The 21,849-nt window shown below is 43.4% G+C and overlaps 1 protein-coding gene across 2 annotated transcripts in view; it reads left to right on the top strand.

Moving 5' to 3' along the window:
• The window catches only part of LOC111868652 (cGMP-dependent protein kinase, isozyme 1), a 167,207-nt gene that overhangs the window by 20,479 nt on the left and 124,879 nt on the right, over positions 1–21,849 (top strand). Inside the window, exon 2 of one of the 2 annotated variants that reach the window (XM_023859523.2) lies at positions 20,493–20,541. The exons of the other annotated variant lie outside the window; for it this stretch is intronic. The gene's annotated coding sequence lies outside the window, so the exon portion shown is untranslated. The remainder of the gene's footprint in view (positions 1–20,492; positions 20,542–21,849) is intronic. 2 annotated transcript variants of the gene reach the window in all.

Raw genomic sequence — 21,849 nt, 5'->3', positions numbered from 1 at the left:
GAACGTGTCGCCTCCATCAGCAGCTACTGCTCTCTGCATTCGAAGCCATTCAACTGCTCTGAAGATGGAGGCGACACGTTCCTCCGAAACGTCGGCCAAAACGAAGAATACACGGCGCCTAAACCCAGAAGACGACTTTCTTTATAGTCATCGCCGTGAAAACCTCAAAACTTACAAAGCTCTATAAATTTTAGAAAAATATTTGAATACATTTAAACATTGTAGTTCTATGTAAAAACTTCTACATGGCAAGACATTAGCGATAGGTCCATTGCAACACACAGTCTACTATGAACGTGACGTATTTTATTGTTTATAAACGCCAGACAGTGGTCGTAAATGACCGAAACATATAGCAAAATTACATCTTAATTAACTTGATTTTAATCACAATTTCAGTCCATCAGATATTTATTAAAAGTTTAAAATTTTAGTGATCTACGGACGTATTTACATAGTCATTAAGATGGTTTTATTGCATTCTGAGTCTTATGAGTGTGGCGTTAAAAGAAAGACAAATAAATGAAGCAATACAAAACCGAGATAATTCTAGTGTGTTTACATGAGAAGCAGGACTGCGGTTGCCAGGATCCTGTTTTGTTTTTGTTCTTGCAACGGCCTTGACTTGCAATCAGTCTGTCATTTACTGGAATCGACGTCTGGGACTGTCATTATGACTGACTACCCACAGCGAGCCATTAGCATTATATTTACAAAATAAATGGAAACAAAACTTCCCAGTACCACCACTCGATGGATACGCTTCCCCTACTGTACTCTTCACGTCGTGTAGCCTGTTTAGAGGGAAGAGAGTGTGAGACCGAATCATGACGGTCTGTGCAACTCGTGTTAAATTAAATTACATTTGGTTTTTAAGTTCAGCACTGGTTTGTTTGATTTTGCTGACATGTGCAATTAAATCGAATTTAAACACATTAACGACAATATTTATCAGTTATGTAGCGGAAAGAATATGTCTTCAGCAAAGAGACCATGTCTCGCCTTTACCCCTTTTGCTGAGACCGTCTGTTACGACCAGTCTCGAATCTCTCACAGTGGTAGTTATGTAGATTTCTGTATTCATAGGTATAACGCCGTGCAGTCCGTTTAAGGTAAACAGACGGTTCGGAGGAATATGTCGCCTCTATCTTAACGGCCGAAGTACAAGCCAGAGACCAGTGTGAAGCAGATACCTGCTTATTATCTCCTTCACTCTGGTTTCTTGCTTGGCTTGTTCTTCGGCCCTGAAGATGTAGGCGACATATTCCTCCGAAACCCTTGTTGACTTTCAACGGACTGCACTATAGAACTCTTTCTTCTGCAGTTAGAAGTCCGGATCTACCCTCAAATACAGGAGCCGAGGTAGCGTAGTCGGTACAGCGACTGGCTACAGGCTGGACGACTAAGGGCACGTTCACACACAGCGACATCGATTGTACGACGTCCGTACGGTTCATGTCGCATCAAGTAGTAGAAAATAAAATGTAGTCTTAGCTTTCATACGTGACGACATGCGACATCTACCGTACGACAGTCAGAGAGCAGTCAGACCAAACCACAAGGACTGCGATTGATTGATTGACTGGATGCACCCAGAACAATCTTTCCTGCTGCCTCCGCTTTTCTTTTCGGCGTCGGTGAAAATACCACACAGCATGTACGCGCTTTCGGTCCATCTTTCATTGTCCCTTCATCAAAACTGCGATTCGGTACGGATAAAGTCGCTGTAGTGTGAAAAGGAGGTCATACGGGGAAAAAAATCGTACGACATTTTTCCGTACTACCGATGTCGCTGTGTGTGAACGTGCCCTAAGGGGTCGGTGTTCGAATCCCGGTAGGGTAAAGAATTTTCTCCAAATCGTCCAGACCGGCTCTGAGGTCCACCCAACCTCCTATCCAATGAGTACCGGGGGCTCTTTCCCTGGGGTTATAGCAGCCGGGGTGTGAAGCTGACCACTCTCCTTCAGCTAGTGCCGAGGCCAAGGAAATATGGATCTATACACCTACTCCCCCATGCACCTTCATGGCGTAGTGCTTGAGTTCGTTGAGAACAGCGACAACTTTACGTTTACCCCCAAATACATTTCTTTGTGTGTTTCATGCGAGCTCTGGCTACCTGTCAGTGTCGCGTCTGTTCACAACATTGCATCTCCTGAAGCACACGACCTCAGATTTTGTTGCACTGTATGAAAGTCTAGTTATTCATGGCAAGGAGCTGAAATTTCCGAAGGCTATGAGTTGAATGTTTATAATGATGTGTGAGTTCACATAACAAATGTAATGTCAGTTAATAATAATAATAATAATAATAATAATAATAGATTTACTACATAATCGAGAGCCGATACTTCAGTCGGTATCGGGGTGCAGAGATGAACGTGGAAGCACTCACCTCAATCTAAAGTCGAGAAGTACGCGTAAAGCTTTGCTCAATTAAAATGGAATGCAGGGTTTCCTTAAAAGGGAATGCCGATGTTTTGAATTTAAATAATTTTCAGTAAAATAAAAAAACAAGAAACCAAAGGGGCTACAAATAATATGTTATTCTGGGCGTATTATTTCAATATGAGTTCCATTAGAATCTCACTACCTCCAACCTGTAATTCACCCATTGCCATGTGCATTCCATCCTAATTGTAGCTATGACTTCCGGGATCCTTCCTCCTGCCTGAGAAATAATACACGTTGTGTTCTGTGTTTGCCGTCCAACGTTGCCGAAATGAGCATGGACGTCATTTTGCTGGTAGATGAAGTCAACACGTCCTTCTGGCCGTGGGAAAACTTAACTTTTTGACATGACCTACCATATATATTTTTTATTGGCTCTTCCAGCCCATTCAGGGCTCAGGCCTCTTATTCAGTTCCGTAATCATTTTTCATAGACGGTAGGACACCTTGAGCGTGTGATCAGCTCGCCGCAAGGCCGCTACATACACGCAGGGCAACAGAAAAACAGAATAATCACATACACCAAACACCTATACCTTGAGCGGGATTCGAACCCACGATCTCAGCGTCATGCCTTAGACCGCGCGGCTACTGTGCCCGTAGCCTAGTACACGTTACTGTCCCATAATTAGATAACAAATGCGTATGTCCATATCTTGATCGGGCAGTGTCTTCTTGTTAACAATGGATTTCCTCCGCTTATGTTATTAATGCGAGTCTCAGTCCCTAGAAACTGCAGTTGAGCCCCCAGTATTGCAACTTACAGCCTCGATTACACTGCTTCAGCATGCTTGTTGAGCTGTTCGGAGTGATAACGCTGCAGTTTACAATCTGTTGCCTTGGAAACGAAGTTTAAGCCATCTCTAACAGTTGCGGTGGATCTGCTAGCTTACCTACGTTGCTGGGGACCTAGGAGGACAATGGTTTAAACACACTCTGTGCCGCGCCTCAAGTCTCCGTGATTTGTTGTCGCGCTTTTTGTATTCCATTGTACTTGATATTCACTTGTTTAAGATCTTCTTAGAACTGTGCTGTTGCATATGTAATCAACAGTGTGGTCACCACATTCTGTTGTATTATGTGCCTTTATCTTGACCGAATTAAGAAACAGTAGGACTGCAGATACTACATAGTCATTATTTGTCGTTGTATTTGATAAATGTGTCCATTCATTCATTCATCCATTCATTCATCAGTGGCTCTACAGCCCTTTGTTGTGCCCCGGCCTCTTCATCTTTTTTACACAGAAGGTAGGACTCCCCGGACGAGTGATCAGCCCGTCGCAAGGCCGCTACCTACACGCAGGACAACACAAACAGAATAAACGCACAAACAAACATCCATGCCTTGAGTTGGATTCGAAGCCACGGTCCGAGCGTTCGAGCGAGCGAAGACAATTCATGCCTTAGGCCGCGCCACCACTTTCATCGGCCGATAAATATGTTCCACATCTAAATATCTCGTAGTAAATGTTGTCTGTCATATTGAAGTCCATTCTTTATTAATGTTTTGATTTTAGAACGAAACTTGAAATAGTTTAATATTAGCTCTGCGTCTGTAATAAAGCACTATTGGTACGACAAAGACCCAATTGAAATTCGGCCAACGGCTTTTAATGAAGACTCCTGATACCAGATTAATCGAATCCCGTTGATAAGTTTCGAAAATGAAGTATTCGCTCAAACACAACTTCACGATCTTTCGTTCATTTTATGCATTTCATGGATGGAACACATGAAAATGAAACGAAACTTGAGCAAGAGATTGTAGTTGCTTATTGCATGCTTTTGCTCCCTTTGTAGTCGTGTGTGAAGCTATTATAGTGTGCGTGCAATGAAACGTGACAAGATGACTATTGCTAGTGGGGTTGGACTAAGTCCCTTGCACTGCGGCCACTTCTGGCCTATTTGTACCAGCCCCGGATGATAGGTGAGGGTGATTGTGGAGCAATTGGTGGAATGAAAATTGGCAGGGAACCGAAGTACTCGGAGAAAACCTGCCCCAGCGCCACTTTGTCCACCACAAATCCCACTGGACCAGACCCGGGATCGAACCCGGGCCTCCGCGGTGGGAAGCCAGCGACTAACCGCTTGAGCTATGACGCAGCCTACTTACTTACTCATGAAGCTGAGCCATTCTTGAGGAGCCGCAAATTCTGCAGCTACTCAAGAATTTCCCAGCATTTTATGGAACCCAAAAGTTCATTACCGTGTTCACAAGAGCCCTCCACTGGTCCCTATCCTGAGTCAGAGCAATCCAGTTAATACCATCCTATACTATCTCTCTAAGATCCATTCAAACATTGTCCACCCACCTACGCCTTGGTCTTCCCAGTGGTCTCTTTCTTTCTGGCTTTCCCACCAATATCCTATATGAATTCCTCGTCTCCCCCATGACAGGATGACTACTGTAAGAAATTAATCTGGACGGATTTTAATCGAAGCAAAGCCTGTTTCAAAATTCCACAATTTTCCTTGAGGGACTCGGGAAAATCCGGCTAGGCCCTATGTCCTGTGTAACGTTAGGTTTTCAGTAGCCAGAAATGGAACCCAGTACCTCTCCAATGCGAGTCTGACATGTTAGCCACAATGCCACAGAAGAATGATGGAAGAGTTACGTAACAAAAAGCTTTCTGTACGTGCTCTGTAGATAGTATTTTAGAGCGATTAAATCAGTTACGCATGAGGGGCGGAACATGTGGAACGAACGGGGAACATGTGTAGTTGGATTCCTTCGTCATATGTGACTACTCTGAACAGTGCTAGAGTAAATCTGGATGAAGTTGACTCTGAAGATGTGATCTCGATTGAATTGGCTGAGGATAGTATACAACGGCTTGCTTTCGTGATGATGCCAGTGAAATTTCAGGCTTCACATAACGATAATTTCATAAACAACTGAATAACTACTTGTGTGCCTTGCAGTGTAGCACGTAGATGGTATTTAGTTCGTTATGTTTTACGAATATTGGCTCATTGTTTCAGTACTTTGTAAAGAAGAGAACAGACGCGCAAGATGTATTGAAGCTTCCTTGCGTATTAAAGAAAATGCCTAGTATTTTAATTTGGTAGAAGAATTGCATTTTGTCTTCTCGTCTGCTGTCCGAAAACATAAAAATTGGAATATTCAGAACTATAACTTTGCCTGTGGTTCTGTATGGGTGTGAAACATTGTCTCTGACATTAAGGGAGGAACATAGACTGAGGGTGTTTGAGAACACGGTGTTGAGGAGAATATTTGGAACAAAGAGAGATGAAGTGACAGGAGGTTGGAGAAAACTGCATAATGAGGAGCTTCATAACTTGTACTCTTCTCCAAGTGTAATTAGAATGATCAAGTCAAGGAGGATGAGGTGGGCAGGGCATGTAGACGAATGGGGGAGAAGAGGAATGCATATAGGATATTGGTTGGAAAGCCAGAAGGAAAGAGACCACTGAGAAGAGCAAGGCGTAGGTGGGTGAACAATATTAACATGTATCTTAGAGAGATAGGATGGATGGTATGGATTAGATTTATCTGGCTCAGGACAGGGACAAGTGGAGGGGTCTTGTGATCACGGTAATGAACCTTCGGGTTCCATAAAATGCTGGGATTTTCTTGAGTAGCTGCAAAATTGGCGGCTTCTCCAGAAGGGCTCAGCTCCAAGAGTGAGTGCGTGAGTGCGTGAGTAAGTAAGTAAGAAGAACTGCCTATGAAGGCTTCATGATATTGTGACCATTTGTTTTTCAGTGTACCGCGAGTAAGAACTGGGAACTGACTGCTTGCAGACCATTTTGTTGGAAAGGAAGGATATTCTGGGTGGGAGGTGGAAATTGCTGAAAATAAACTTCCGCTTTAGCGTCAACGATGCCTTACTAGGCGCCTTATCTCGGGAGATAACAGTTTTTATAACTGTAATCTGCTGAACACGTTGTTTCGATGCTTTCCGGTGCGATTCCAGTTGTTATCATTTCAGCTGGACATGTTTGTCGACTGTTTGATCCTGTAAGCCGTGACACGAAATATATTTCCATGGAAGGTGTGTTACAGGCTTTGATGTTACCTACGCCGAAGGTTTCATTCACCAGTGGTTGTGGTACCTCTGTGGAGCACCTGTTAAAATCGCTGCGTCTCCTGTCTTGCCCGTCCATCCTTGGCGTCTGTACTCGCGGCACAACGCAAGAATATCTGAATGAATTTTCATGAAATTTGAAATATTTTATTTCTAATAAAATTCATCAAAACATTCCATGTTAAAATCCCTGCCTCTCCTCTCTTGCCCGTCCATACTTGCTTCTGTACCCGCGGCACAACTCAAGAACATCTGAATAAATTTTCATGAAATTTGAAAATTTTTATTTCTTATAAAATTCATCAAAACATTCCAGCTATATTTAAAATTTGGAAGAAGTAATGGACATTTTAAATGAACACATAACGTGTTTTTCAGCATCCATTTCGATATAACTTGCTAAATGTTTGTCAGAGTTCTTTCCAAGTCATATTCGGCTCTCCTGTCATCTCACCATTCAATACTATATACCGACAACTGACAGCTTTCTTAAATGGAACAAAATGAATAAATATAAACTATTTTTTGCATGCTGGATAATGAAATCGACAATGTAAGCAAATATTAAACTAGAATACGTGTACCTATGTCTGTTTCGGATGTTATGTTCTCTCAGCGATGATTATGAAAAGTTCTGTCTTCTGAGATACGTATAATGACGAATAGTCCGTTAAAAGTCAACTGACATTTCGGGAGGAACGTGTCGCCTCCATCTTCACATTTGAAGAATAAGCCATATAACAGAGTGGCGTGAAGCAACGGCCCCACCATAGCTCAAGCGGTTAGTCGCTGGCTTCCCACCGTGGCGGCCCGGGTTCGATCCCGGGTCTGGTCAAATGGGATTTGTGTTGGACAAAGTGGCGCTGGGGCAGGTTTTCTCTGAGTACTTCGGTTTCCCCTGCCAATCTTCATTCCACCAATTGCTCCACAATCACCCTCACCTATCATCTGGGGCTGGTACAATAGACCAGAATTGGCCGTAGTACAAGGAACTTAGTCCCACCCCAGTAGCAATAAAAAAGCATGAAGCAAGCAGCAAGCAAAGCTTTGGTTGGTGCATGTTTCATGCTCGGCTTACTCTTCAGCCCTGAAGATGGCTGCGACATATTCCTCCGAACCGTCCGATGTTTTTCAACCTACTACACGGCATTATGTCCTAGATAAGAAACCTCTTTAAAATAACTAAGCCAGTTAAGCTAATAAACGACGTAATTTCCGCTCCTCACTTGCTTATTATAGGCAGGGGCTTAAGGGCAGAAATGATTCCTTACAGTGGTTTTTCGCTTGGAGGGACGCGTTGCCTGTGGCCTCATGATTGTAATGTCGATCTTGCAGACTGCACCATTTCCGCCATAACTCACATACCGACGTTAGTTTCAATTTATGTACATTCTTCTCAGTCGATTTGGCGGGTTGAAGGCTTCACGCACTTTCAGCCTGGCAGGAAACGACACATCCCCTTGCTTCTGTTTCCGCAAGAGTGAAAACACGTACTTGGCAAATATATGAAGCCTACATGCATATGCTTACGTGGGATCATTTTAATATTTAAGTAGCAGTGCACAATGGAGTGTCGTGTCTGTTACTTCATAAACTACATTCCTATATTTATATAAAATAGATATGTAAGAAAAGTAAAATAAGTAATGGTACTGATTATTAACGGTATACTCTCCGAATTAATTTAAGATCTATATTAAGAATCGCGGGGTTACCGCTACGATAGAATAAGATATTTATAAGAATGTGATACAGAAGGCCGGATAGGAATTGTCTAGGCCTCTTTTTGTATTTACAATATTTTTTCTACAAAAAAAAAAGGAATACCCACGGCCATTAATTTCGGTTTTCTAGACCGAGGAACGGTCCTTATGTCACAATCCTTTCCTTTGGAGTTTCGACAGTTATCAGATAATTATTCCTCAAATATGCCCACTTAAAATATCCTTGTTACTCAGCAGGTAAACTGAGTGCTAACACGTCTGACTGGATGCTGGAGGGTTTTCTGGTTTTACTCAGTTGCTGGTGTCGAATGTCGGAATGTCGCCCCGAAATATACTCCCATGTTATTCGGCTACAAGCAACTTTTTCCGTTTATTCAGAGCATTAAATAAACTATGATAAAGCATTATTAATAGATGGATATGATCTAAAAGTTGCCTAACCCATGGGAAACCTGTTGACTCCCGATTGACTTGTTTCATCAGAATTTACCTTAATATGACAACTTAACGCCCAGAAAGAATGTTCATAATGGCTTCCTTCTGACTTAGGAGTCTTTGTTCCAAGTGCAACGTCGCTCACTGTTCCTTCTTCATATTGAACGCTACATGTTTCGGCCTAACTGGCCATCTTTGGGTGTATATGTTGTTATGGTTAAGGATTCTGCTACTCACTGTAATGCGGTTTTCCTTCCTCCTATACTAGTTGCCTCTGTCAATATTGGTTATGTGGGTTACCGTCAGTTTTGTTTAGGTGTCCTTGGGTTGCATGTGCTTGCTTTTGGTTTTGTTTGGTTTGCTGATTGTGGCTGCCTTGAATGTTCACGCTGCGGCGGAAGTTCTGCTGCGTGGCGGTCGCCTTCCCTCTTCTTGTCAGAGGAATTTAGGAACAGCTCTTACTTATTTGTAATTTATTTCACGACGCTGTCTGTAACTCAGATTACATAGCGTCGAATGTAATTTCAGGCACTTTCCTGGCATTTTTGAGAATATTTGGACCGAAGAGAGATGAAGTGACAGGATGTTGCAGAAAACTGCATAACGAGGAGCTCCGTAACTTGTACTCTTCCCCTAGTATAATTAGAATGATCAAGTGAAAAGGGATGAGGTGGCAAGGCATGTAGCGCGAATGTGGAGATAAGAAATACATATAGGATATTAGTGGGAAAGTCGGAAGGAAGGAGACCACTGGGAAGACCAAGGCGTGGGTGGGTGGACAGTATTAAAATGGATCTCACGGATAGGATGGTATGGTATGGATTGGATTTATCTGGCTCAGGATAGGGATCGGAGGAGGGCACTTATGAACACGGTAATGAACCTTCTGGTTCCATAAAATGCTGGGAAGTTCTTGAGTAGCTGCACAATTGGCAGCTTCTCAAGAAGGACTCAGCTCCATGAGTTGAGTAAAGTTCCCGGAATTTGCCTGGAGAGTCGGAGAAAAACTGCGATAAACCTCAGGATATTCCTGCTTCCCAGCCGATATTCGATCCGAGCACTTCTGGAATATAAGTACGAAGCGTTAGCGCTTAGTCAACTTCCTTGCAACGGCTCTCATCATACTCGTTTTCTCTGCCTAAGTGAGAGTGAGTACGGTCGATTTATTTGGAAACGAGCAGTCTGCCAGTCTGTATACGACCGATGCTTACAATATAATGTTCAGCTATGAGATCGCGTTGTTCTCACAAATAAATCATATTTGTGAGAAGATTTACGCACAACTGACATAGCTGATATACGGCTCAAGGTTATGCATCCAGTCTTTCCACATTTAAACTACTGTTGGTTATTACTGTGCAGATGTATATTCTTTAGGCCAGTTCTGTCTGCCAAGGAAATAACGTGTTATGCCGACTTGAATGCTTGATCATGTCGAATATTTCGGGAATACATTGGGTCTAAAGCCCGCGTTACTGGTTTTGATCTACCCTGGTCTATTTTTCTTTTATTGTTAGTGGGGTGGGACTAAGTCCCTTGTACTGCGGCCACTTCTGGCCTATTGTACCACCCCCAGACGATAGGTGAGGGTGATTGTGGAGCAATTGGTGGAATGAAGATTGGCAGGGGAAACCGATGTACTCGGAGAAAACCTGCCCCAGCGCCACTTTGTCCACCACAACTCCCACTTGACCAGACCCGGGATCGAACCCAGGCCGCCGCGATGGGAAGCCAGCGACTAACCACTTGAGCTATGTTGCGGCCTACGCTGATCTAACTCACCAGCCTCGAAACAAAACCTTGTGACGTTTGAAGTTCTGCAATCAACTCTGCAGAATGCGGAGGAGTTTGATTGGCCCAGAAGTGTCAGATCGGAAATTTAGTGTGCTGCAAGAAATTGGTTTGGTCACGTGATCGATATCTGTCGGCAGATGTTGGAGAATTAATCAGTGGTGTTACTGTCCGGCTAACAGACTACCTGCAGCGCCATGCTACGGCCTTGGAAGTGCATCGATGTCGCATGAAGATAGTGGCCCATTAGTTAACTTCAGTATGTGACAGTTATGATCCGAAAGCATTAATATATATGAAAAATTATTTTTAACATAAAATATTAATTATTTGCTATGTGTTTGACTGGCACTTTTTTGCAGCTGACTACATTTTCCCGTCACAGTAACCGAGCGGTCTAAGGCATGCACTGTCTTTGCTCGCTCGAAAGCCGGGGTCGTAGGTTCGAATCCTACTCAGGGCATGGATCTTTGGTGTTTGTATTGCGTTTTTCTGTGTTTATGCACAAGTAGAGGCCTTTCGACGAGCTGATCACTCGCCCAAGGAGTCCTACCGAATGACTAAGATCTAGTAAACCGAAGTGAGACGGAGAGTTTCATGGAGGTAGGCCAAGGTCCAAATTGGGGCTGTAGCTCTAAAGAGAAAATAATCTACATTTACAAAAATATAGGGACTATCTAAAACGTATACCCTATTTGAACCTTCATGTCAAAAGGTAATTAATCGGCCTTTCGTTTATTTTGGATCAGTGTTGTAAACGGTCGACAGATTTTAAAATTTCATATGCGGAAACCGTTTCATAAGAAACTCGTTAATTAAGATTGGCCTCGCTACGTCTGTATCTTTATTCTTGAGGAAAGTGTAATTACGTAAATCTTTTTAATATTATAAATTATATTTTTCCCTCTCGCTTCCACTTAGGAACACAGTTTCATTCATCAGTTTTACAGACGGTAGGACTCCTTGGATGAGTGATCAGCTCGTCTCAATGCCTCAACCTACACACAGGACTACACAAACACAGAATAAACACACGTACCAAACATCCATGCCTTGTGTGGGATTCGAACTCACGATCTCGGCTTCCGAGCGGGAGAAGACACTACATGCCTTAGACCGCTCGGCTACCGTGACCGGAGTAAATGAAATTACGTTAATTCCCTTCACCAGGAAAGTTTTACGGAATCATTTGCAGTCTTAGTAGGCCTACTTAAAACTCTAATGACTTGGTCTTTTTACTGAGGTTCATGAAATTAGTACCTTCCTCCGAAATCTGTTAGAGGCTCATGCATTTACAGACACACCCGTACATCTACCATTATGTCATGGAACGGACTGTGGACCCTTAGGTTATTCGTTGACCGCGAGGTATGTTGATGGCTTGTGGCCAAAGGGTGTTGATGTCCGGAGAGACGGAGTCTGCCAGAAGCACGCTTTGCGAGGTATTGCCATCGTCTCTTGTTACTCTTGTTAAGGGCCGCGTCATAGCTCAAGCGGTTAGTCGCTGGCTTCCCACCGCGGCGGCCCGGGTTCGATCCCGGGTCTGGTCAAGTGGGATTTGTGGTGGACAAAGTGGCGCTGTAGCACTTTCGTTTCCCTTGCCAATCTTTATTTCACCAAATTCTCCATCATAATCACCCGGGGCAGGCTACAATAGGCCAATCAGTGGCCGCCGTGCCGAGTGGACCCAGTTGGACTCCATCCCCCATTAAGCTAATTAATCTTGAACGGTTGACAGTCATTTAAAATATTACCATATTTTTGGGAATTGATTCTGTTTTTCCTCTTTGTTGCATATGTAATCTGAACTCAGCTTAGGAGTTCGATTAAGAATTGTATGGTATGTACTTACTGAAACCTAATTAAATCGCTTTAGTTAGGTCGTTATCGGCCAGTGTGGCCTTATGAGGTTCTATAAATAAAATTATATACGCTACGGGGTAGCGTAGTCGGTATACGAACTGGCTACGGGCTGGACGGCTGAGAGGTCGGAGTTCGAGTCCCTGTAGGGTCAAGAATTTGCTCTTCTCCAAATCGTCCAGACCCGCTCTGGGGTCCACCCAACCTCCTATTCATTGGGTACCGGTGGTAAAGCGGCAGGGGCGTGAAGCTAACCACTCAACTCCAGCTAGTCCCGAGGTCTAGAAAATGTGGATCTATACTTGTACATCCACTCCCCCATACGGCTTCATGGCGTAGTGCTTAATTCGTTGAGCACAGGGACTTTACCTTTACGTAACTCATTAATAAAACCCTTACATATTAAATTTATGAACGTTGCAAATCGAAAATGTAAATCTTTGCGATATATCGAACGTGAAGTGTACCCTCATCTTCGAGGCAACGAAGTGATTGTTAGGGTACTCCTATATCAGACCATAGCTACCCAAATTTTTGAAATCCGCTGTTTTTATATAGTCTTAAATTTATCAGCAGCAGCATAAAATATTGTAATAAAATATTGAACCATTCTTAATACTTTCATTAATTTTCATAATTTAGTTGCCTTATGAAAGAAAGTTTCGTTTGCCATCTGTTAGGTTCAAACTTATCTACTGGGAATAGCACCTAAACTACCGGACTGATTCCGTTCTAACTCTGTATAGTAGACCTACAAGAAATCTCAATTTTTTATATTTTTTAAATTAGGTTTGTTTTAAAGGCCTCTTGAGAGCCAAAATTAAATTCAGATGTGTTTATTTTTTATGAAAATCGATATGCAACATTTGTTTTATACGAGCATAAGTATAAATGTCATTTCCTTCAATTTATTTAATGGCTAGATTACTTGTTAAGCTGTTGCGTATAGGCCTGTCCTTGTCTCAGCTAAAAAATTCCAGTGGAACTTGAAATACAGGGGATTTATTACACACACAAGTAGAGTATGTATGTATAATNCACATATACACGGTGCCAAATCCCAGAAGACTGCTTTCTTCATAGTCACCGCCGTGAAAGCCTCAAATCTTACATCTTTTGACGTAGTTTAAGGATCATTTTACTTTAATGCCTAATGATATTTTATGCATCATTTAGGACGTTTACCAGACTTTAATGAAAGTCCATATGCAGCTCTTGTATAGGGACTATATTACGAGTATCAGTATGTGCGGCCGCGCCATAGCTCAAGCGGTTAGTCGCCGGCTTCCTACCGCAACGGCCTGGGTTCGATCACGGGTCTGGTCAAGGGGGATTTGTGGTGGACAAAGTGGCGCTGGGGCAGGTGTTCTCCGAGTACTTCGGTTTCCCCTGCCAATCTTCATTCCACCAATTGCTCAACAATCACCCTCACCTATCATCTGTGGCTGGTGCAGTAGGCCAGAACTGGCTGCAGTACAAGGGACTTAGTCCCACCCCACTAACAATAGAAAGAAATCAGTACGTGTGTCTTCACTTTAACGCATTTTGAGGATTATTTTTCCAAACGGCCTAAATATGCTTTTAGTTCCTAGCTCTTGGAAACATTTCTACTAAACGTGATATGGTCTTCGTATTAGGCCTTGCTGACGTTCTCTCGGTTTGCAACGCAATGTGCATATGGCTGCATATACAGGAGAAACACGTCATATATAAGCGAAACTCATTTTTATAATTACTCCTCAAGGGCGCATTTGTATATTCTTATAATAATCTCCTATTCTGCCAGCCATACCTACGTTGCCTGAAAGTGGCATCTTTTTAACCATAATTTTGTGTTAATTTTCTTCTCCAGTCTCAAGTTTCCTGATTCAAGCAACCGAACAATAAAAGGTACAGTCAGTCCTATGCGACTTTTTCTTAAGAACATTTCATGTCTCTGTACGCTGAAAGCCTTTCATTTGCAATCTTGTTATATCATTTGCCACTTCTAGCTTTTTTCACTTCAAGGCCAATGAATGTTTTTGTGCTAGTGTGTAGTTTTGTTTGTAGAGAACAAACATTCGCAGGTTACTTGTTAATCTGTATTATCTTTAGAACCCATTCTTCTCTTTCTCGGCATAAGAACACAGGTTTCATGGCCAAGCTACTTAAACACTCTTGCACTTAACACAGTTCCTTCATAGCAGTGTAGAAGATTGAGTAACTGAGGATAGCTACAAGAGTTAACTGATCAGTTTGGATGTGTCCCAAGATGGTACCCCAATGGCCGCGCCATAGCTCAAGCGGTTAGTCGCTAGCTTCTCACCACGGCGGCCCGGGTTCGATCCCGGGGTCTGGTCAAGTGGGATTTGTGGTGGACAGAGTTGCGCTGGGGCGGGTTTTCTCCGAGTACTTCGGTTTCCCCTGCCAATCTTCATTCCACCAAATTCTCCACCATCATAATCACCCGGGGCAGGTACAATAGGCCAATCAGTGGCCGCCGTGCCGAGTGGGCCCAGCTGGACTCCACCCCCCACTAAGCGAATTAAAAAAATTATTATTACCCCGATACTTGGCCTCGAGTGGTTTCAAAAACATGCATAACGTCAGTCACGAATAACCTTCAGCCTCTGAGCCGAGAATCGAACCTGTAATCTCCAGAATGCCAAGCAGAAAGCCATTACACCAGGACATTTGGTGAGAGGTCTCATTATGAACATGAGACTCAATGCTATATATTATTACTATGTAATAGTAATAAAATAAATAAAAATAGTAAAATTCTCTAGTCCTACATGAGATCGCAATGCAGAAACACAAGTATTTCAGCTATGATTTGACACTGGGTTTGGAAATATGCACTTTCATGCCTTTGCATCATGCTAGCTTCTTTCACAACCCATTGCACAAGAAGTCTCAAGTGCAATACAAATATACTAGTAAGGGAAGCCCTACTGAACCATACTTGTCTCTTAAATATACGCATAAACCGAGAGCATGAAAGTGGACACCAGCAGCTTTCCCGCCTCTTATGAGAACACAGATCAAGCCGAATGGGATTCTTCAAGATTGCCCTCAGGCCTTCGATGCGAATTCCGTGATAGTACCTCTGTTATACTACTACTGCTTCTTCCAGATTGTTTTCTTGTTCGTTAAAGAAACCATCCTACAGTATATGGTCTTGATATACTCACAGCGCTGTAAAATAAACCACTAAAGCCGGTATCGATTGCCCGCGGCTGCCGCGCGAGGCAATGTTCGTTGATTTGCCTCACCGAGTCGATACCATGTTGCCGCGCGCGGCAGAACGAACACTGTGGCGAGCGAACTTGGCGCGTTTCGAGCCAAATCGGAGCGGTTCTTTGTCACGCGGCAAAGGGATTTCAGTGTGCTGTGCTTCTCCAGTTGAGACGGTCTTGTGGCGTTCCGGTGTTTCTTTCGCGGCAAAATGGAGAATGAAAGTGTCTAGCTGTCATACAGCTTTATAACTCTAAAGATGTATTGTGGAAATCAAAAAGTGCTAATTACCGTAACAAAAGTATACGCGAGATCGCATTGAAGAACATAGGTGACGAAATGAAAATTCCAGTTCAAGATTTAAAAAAAAGATGACAATATTATTTTCTTCATACAGAAGAGAAAATTCCCGAATTAAGAAGTCTCACATAACTGGTTCTGGTACAAATATATTTATTAAATTGCTTATATACCTCTCATATTGTCTGTAATTATGCTTGGCTCGATCAATGAAGTTAAGTGTTCGAAATATGATAATGACATTCGCCTAAAATTTTTAACTTTATCTTCCACTAATTCAAATGTCATATCTCGCATAAATCTGTTTCCCTATTGCATTCGCTGACGCTACAATTCCTTCATCCAGCAACGCACTTTTCGTTTCGGTTTCTATTTCTCTTCGATAATGTTGAACATGAACATAAAGTCAGCCGCTGCACAGGCAGTGTTCATGGTGATCTCACAAGAACTGAAGAACAGCGTCGATCAACAGCCCCACGCGGCTGCCGCGCTTCGATGCTGGACACGAACACAGTAAACAAACGAACGAGTTTTCCGCCCACGAACAGCTGCGCGCGGCAGCCGCGCGCAGTCGATACCCAACCTAAGAAGATCCCTTCCAGTCCCATAGCCTATGTAACATTTTGTCACTTGCTGGTTATTATTTGAGCAGTTTTTAGCTTCCCTCCCGCCAAAATTCATAGCTGGAAGGCCACACCTTATCGGCTGTCCGCGACTGCTTATTCAAGGAATTCGCAGTTACCCTTCATATGTGGCGACCGTCCCCTCAAGTCAACTTCGGGGGAGAGACTATACCAAGAAGTTTGTTCACTAGAACAGGGCTGTCTTCACGGTCTTCATAATGAAATATAAAATAGAGAAATAGACGTGTCAGATACTCACTTGGGCCGGATAGGGGGCTGCTGTCCCGTGTGGACACAGTACAGATATTTTAGTGCCACTTGCTTGAATATTGACGTCGATATGAAACCCAGGCAGTTTGCGTGCGGTCTGCGTAACTTCGCAAGGCAGGGGGTGACATGAAGGTGCCCCTGACATGCAAGCTGTGTTTGCCCTAATTTTAATTTCGCGGGTGTTTAATGCATTGTGTTAAAATTCTGTTGCAGCCTTAATCTTTCACTTCTAAATAATTAATTTATTGCTAGCATTAGCCAATGTTATTAAATCGACATAATTTCTGTTATTGCTGTATTACAATAGATTTTCTTTGTAATATTCCCCAGGGTTTATTAATAGAGCAGTTTCGTGTCTCTCAGTAGGACGGGCAGCAATGTGTGGATGGAAGGACGGTAGTAAAACAAATCTGGGTCATTGAGGTGGACTGAATTGAACTTCGTTGCCTTTATGAAGACTGTGAAACTTCTGGTTCCAAGTGATAGGTAATTTCTTGAATATCTGAATAAGTGCCAACTTCTGAATTGAGACCCTGAAGCGTAGGGGTTTTTTTCTAGTGGAGTTGATCTAAGTCCCTTGTCCTGCGGCCATTCCTGGCCTATTATACCAGCCCCAAATGATGGGTGAGGGTGATTGTGGAGCAATTGGTGGAATGAAGATTGGCAGGGGAAACCGAAGTACTCGGAGAAAACCTGCCCCAGCGCAACTTTGTCCATCACAAATCCCACCTGACCAGACCCGGGATCGAACCCGGGCCGCCGCAGAGGGAAGCCAAGGATTAACCGGTTGAGCAGTGGCGCGGCCAAGCGTAGGGTTGCTTGGTTTGTTTGCTGAATTGTTGTTTAGTTACTGATTTATGTACTCAGCAAGGATACTTCTACTGGCTTCTGCGTGAGATGATGATCTGTTTCTTGTTATTTCTCACAGACACTGTAGAATGGTGAAATACATGTAGAAAGTAGAAATGACAATATAAAAGATAGATTGGTTGTGTAAAATGTAGGTGTGGATACAATATACAAAGGCTGTTTACAATACCCGGGAGTCATGCTCTATCGTCAGTAATATATCATTTCTACTTAATAAGTGTATTCATTTACTCACGCTTCTACGACGATCTTGAAATGAGGCAAGACTATTTGTATTATTTTCTCGCAGTTCAACATTTCCGAAGTTTCTGACATGTCTCAGTCTGTATTGTGTAACTAAGCAGACGATCCAGCGTCGTTAAAAATATATTATGGTACATTTGCCCAAAGCAAGAATTTGGGGACCAGGGAAATCGCTCGCTGTACTGCACCAGCCCTTGCATACCAGCAGCCAGGAGAAAATTCGTCGTTGACACAGGTTCGTGTGACGTCGGGATTGGAGGAGTGCTGTCCCTAGTACAGGGCGGACAGTAGCGAGTATTAGCCTATTTGAGTAAGACTCTGAACAAGGCGGAGAAGAATTACTGCATCAGCCGGCGGGAACTACTGGTCATTGTGAAGGCACTTCAATATTTCCTTAAGTAGTTCTACGGACAGGAGTTCCACTTGCGCATCGGCCTCTCTGCACTAACCTGGCTGATGAGTTTTAAGAACCTCGAAAGGCAAACAATCCCCTGGGTTCAGCACCTGCATTAATACATCTTTACTTCCGAGCACCATCATTGCCGGAAGCACAACAATACCGATGCTCTTTCCAGACGGCGATGCCGAGAAGAGTGCAAACACTGTCGAAAGTCGAGGTACTGTCAGAAATTGAGCTGGTACGAGCTGTTACGAGCGTAGCTGCGGACGGATGGGACCCAGCCACGATACGGAGGAACCAACTGAAAGACCATGACGTAGGGCTTATTCTAAGAGAACTAGAGGATGGTTAACACCCGGAATGGAAAGATATTGGCCACCGGAGCCGCACGTACAAGGACTACTGAACCCCATGGAAGTCTTTCAATAAGAGACGGCATAATGGATTGTCACTGGAAGTCCCCCGACGGAGGTCTCAAATAGCTCAGATACTCCTCCCTCGGTGGAAATTGAAGGCAGTATTGGTCGAACTACACGGCGGACCGTCTGGAGGACACCTGGATGTTAACTGTACCCTAGACAAGATCAGACAAAGGTACTACGGGCTGCAGGCAACAGACTTTGTTGAAGAGGGACCAAGGGAACCGTTACCTCCCGATTGCTATGGACTATTTTACCAAGTGCCCGGAGGCCTGCGCCTTTCCCAAGCAAGAGGGGTCTACAGTAGTTTAAGCTCTGGTTACCAACTTCTGCCGTTTCGGAGTGCCGCCAGAGTCACACAGCTATCAGGGCCTTAACTTCAACTCCCGCCTAATGCAAGGTGTTTTGGAAGCCTAGGAGTGAGCAAGACACACGTTACGTCTCTCTACCCACGGTCGGCCGGCATGGTGGATCGCTACTTCAGAACGGTCGAGGAACACCTGAAAAAAGTCGCATCACACCAGAGGGATTGGGACGCAAGATTATCCACCTTTCTTGCTTACAGGGCATCCACCAACGACACTGCGGACTTGACCCTGGCCATCCAAGTGTTCGGAAAAGGACTCCCGCCTGTACTGTGACCTGCTATTTTGGTAGCCTCCGACAACAAGCGACTCACAAATGATCCCGCGGCGTATCTAATGTAGCATCCGCACGACATTATGCACTCCAACATCTGAATCTGACCAGTAACCGAATGAAGACTCGTGACGACCGCCTGGGCAATTGTCTGGGCTGCCAGGAAGGTGACAACGTATGGTTCTATCGTCAAACTCGCACGAAAGAGTAGTCGCCCAGGCTCCAGTCCTCATGGGAAGGTCCATGCAAGATAGTCACCAGGATAAATAATGTGTATTACAGGATTTTGATGAGCCCTGGAACAAAGATTGTCGTCGTACACCTGGACCGTCTCACACTTACCAAAGAACTTGTGACGCGTGGCCCTAAGGAAGGGGAAGTTGGAGAATTTGGAGGACAACAACAGGTCGCCTTATCCACGAAGGAGGAAAGCTTGGCGCCGTCGAAGTTGGAAGTATTAAGGCGCCAGGAAGACGCTGAAATATCATCCGCCAGAATTAATACACCTGCCACAGGCACGTCTACACGGAAAAGAAGAAATGATGGTACGTCTATAGGCTACTCGCGACGAAGAGCCTTAAGGAGGGAGCAATGTGCCATATTTGCGCATAGCAATAATTGAGGAGCCAGAGAAACCGCCATTACCAGGCAACGGCTATGTAACCCGCAACAATACATTAACTATTGGAATCGGTGTTTTATACGATCCGTGCCGAGGCTACATAAGGAGTCAGTCTGCAGCTTCAGTTCTGGAGCTGCAGCGGAAAGGTACCAGCCAGCGAGAACAGGGATCGTGGACACGAAAGCTGTTAGCAAGCAACGTGGCTGAGGATACTAATCTGAGTGTGTGTGTGGCTTGTAACGTGTAATCGCGAGTTAAATGCGTGTGCAATAAATCTAGTTATCAATTCAAACCCCGTCTATAATCACTCTCGATCAGTTGACAGTGTGACCGGAGCAAGATGTAGGAGCCGTGATGCATTGACCAGAAGTTGAGGCTATCCATGGGGCTCTCCATTTTAGTCCTAGGCTCACCAGTGTAGTCCGGGATTCTTACATTCCCGACTCACCAAGTGTTTCCGTGTGCATAATATCTGTTTTCCGCGGCGTAGTAAAGTTTCTTGTGAATAAGACAACATAGATACTACTAATAAATGCAGAAATGGAAGAAGATGTTAATACCGAAATCTGTTTCTGTTTTAGGGGATGACTGGCAGTTTATGACCACATATCGTTGCAGATATATATGCAAGTGAGTAATGATTCCTTAAAACTGTGTAACTGCTAGTGTCTTCGGGTGCTTAAAACACAAGTACAGGCTTAGAATATTAGAGTTAATTTTACCGACCACACAACACGTTTTTATTTACTGTCACACTGTATGTTTCGACCTCAAAAGGTCATCCTCAGGTGTGCGAACACAGTTGCACAATCACACGCAATCACATTCGTTTTTCCACTTATTTTGATCCTGTATCCTGTTCAGGCCCACGCTCAATAATACACAATAATAATTTAAAATTTAAATTTTAAATTTTAACATTTGTATTTTTAATTTATAAGAAGAACTTGACACATATTATTGAGCGTGGACCTGAACAGGATACAGGATCAAAATAAGTGGAAAAACGAATGTGATTGCGTGTGATTGTGCAACTGTGTTCGTACACCTGAGGATGACCTCTTGATGTCGAAACATATAGTGTGACAGTAAATAAAAACGTGTTGTGTGGTCGGTAAAATTAACTCTAATATTGATTAAATACACAACAGGATGCAAGAAACAATTAAGTAGGCTTGCATTTATTTATTTCACATTACTTACCTTTATAAGAGAAGGTCCTGGCTCAGGTTTTGAAATAATTTGGTAGATTTTCATAAAATTTAATATGTATGTAATGCTTTTAGAGGCTACTTCAGCCCTTTAATGTCTTATCGCCAGTGATACCAAGAAATACATGTGTAAATTTACGAAACGGGAGTGCAACTATAATACTCGTATATTTGTGGAATCCTGCACTGACATGGAAAAGAAAGAATCTTAAAATTATATGTAACCTTTTTAATACGTTTTTTGGAATTTAAGTCACTAGTATTGCTGCCACTTTGACTCGATATATAGCTTTTCCGTTTAGTATGAATATGAAGTTAGGCAAGTAAAGTAGAGTTGTCGCTGTGCTTAACTAATGAAGCAATATGCAATGAAGGCGTATGAGATAGTGGATGCATAGATCCACATTTTCTTGACCTCTGCACTGGCTAGATGTGAGTGGTCAAGTTCACGCCCCCGCCGCTTTATCCCCGGGAAAGAGCCCCCCGTGCCCATTTGATAGGAGGTTTAGTGGACCCCCAGAGCCAGTCTGAGGTTTAGTGGACCCCCAGAGCCAGTCTGAACGGTGTGGAAAAGAGAAAAATTTTGACTACCGAGACTCGAACCCCGGCCTGTCTATCGTTCAGCCCGAAGCCAGTCGCTGTACCGTCTACTCTATCCTGGCACCTATGAAGTTAGGTTCAGGGGTGAATTGTGAACATAAATAAACAAATGTTACATTTAAGAATA

The sequence above is a fragment of the Cryptotermes secundus genome, unplaced genomic scaffold, assembly GCF_002891405.2.
Source record: "Cryptotermes secundus unplaced genomic scaffold, Csec_1.0 scaffold280, whole genome shotgun sequence".
In the NCBI taxonomy this organism is placed as follows: domain Eukaryota; kingdom Metazoa; phylum Arthropoda; class Insecta; order Blattodea; family Kalotermitidae; genus Cryptotermes; species Cryptotermes secundus.
Note: the sequence above shows the minus strand (reverse complement) of the source record. Positions and strands in the feature narration are given on the sequence as shown.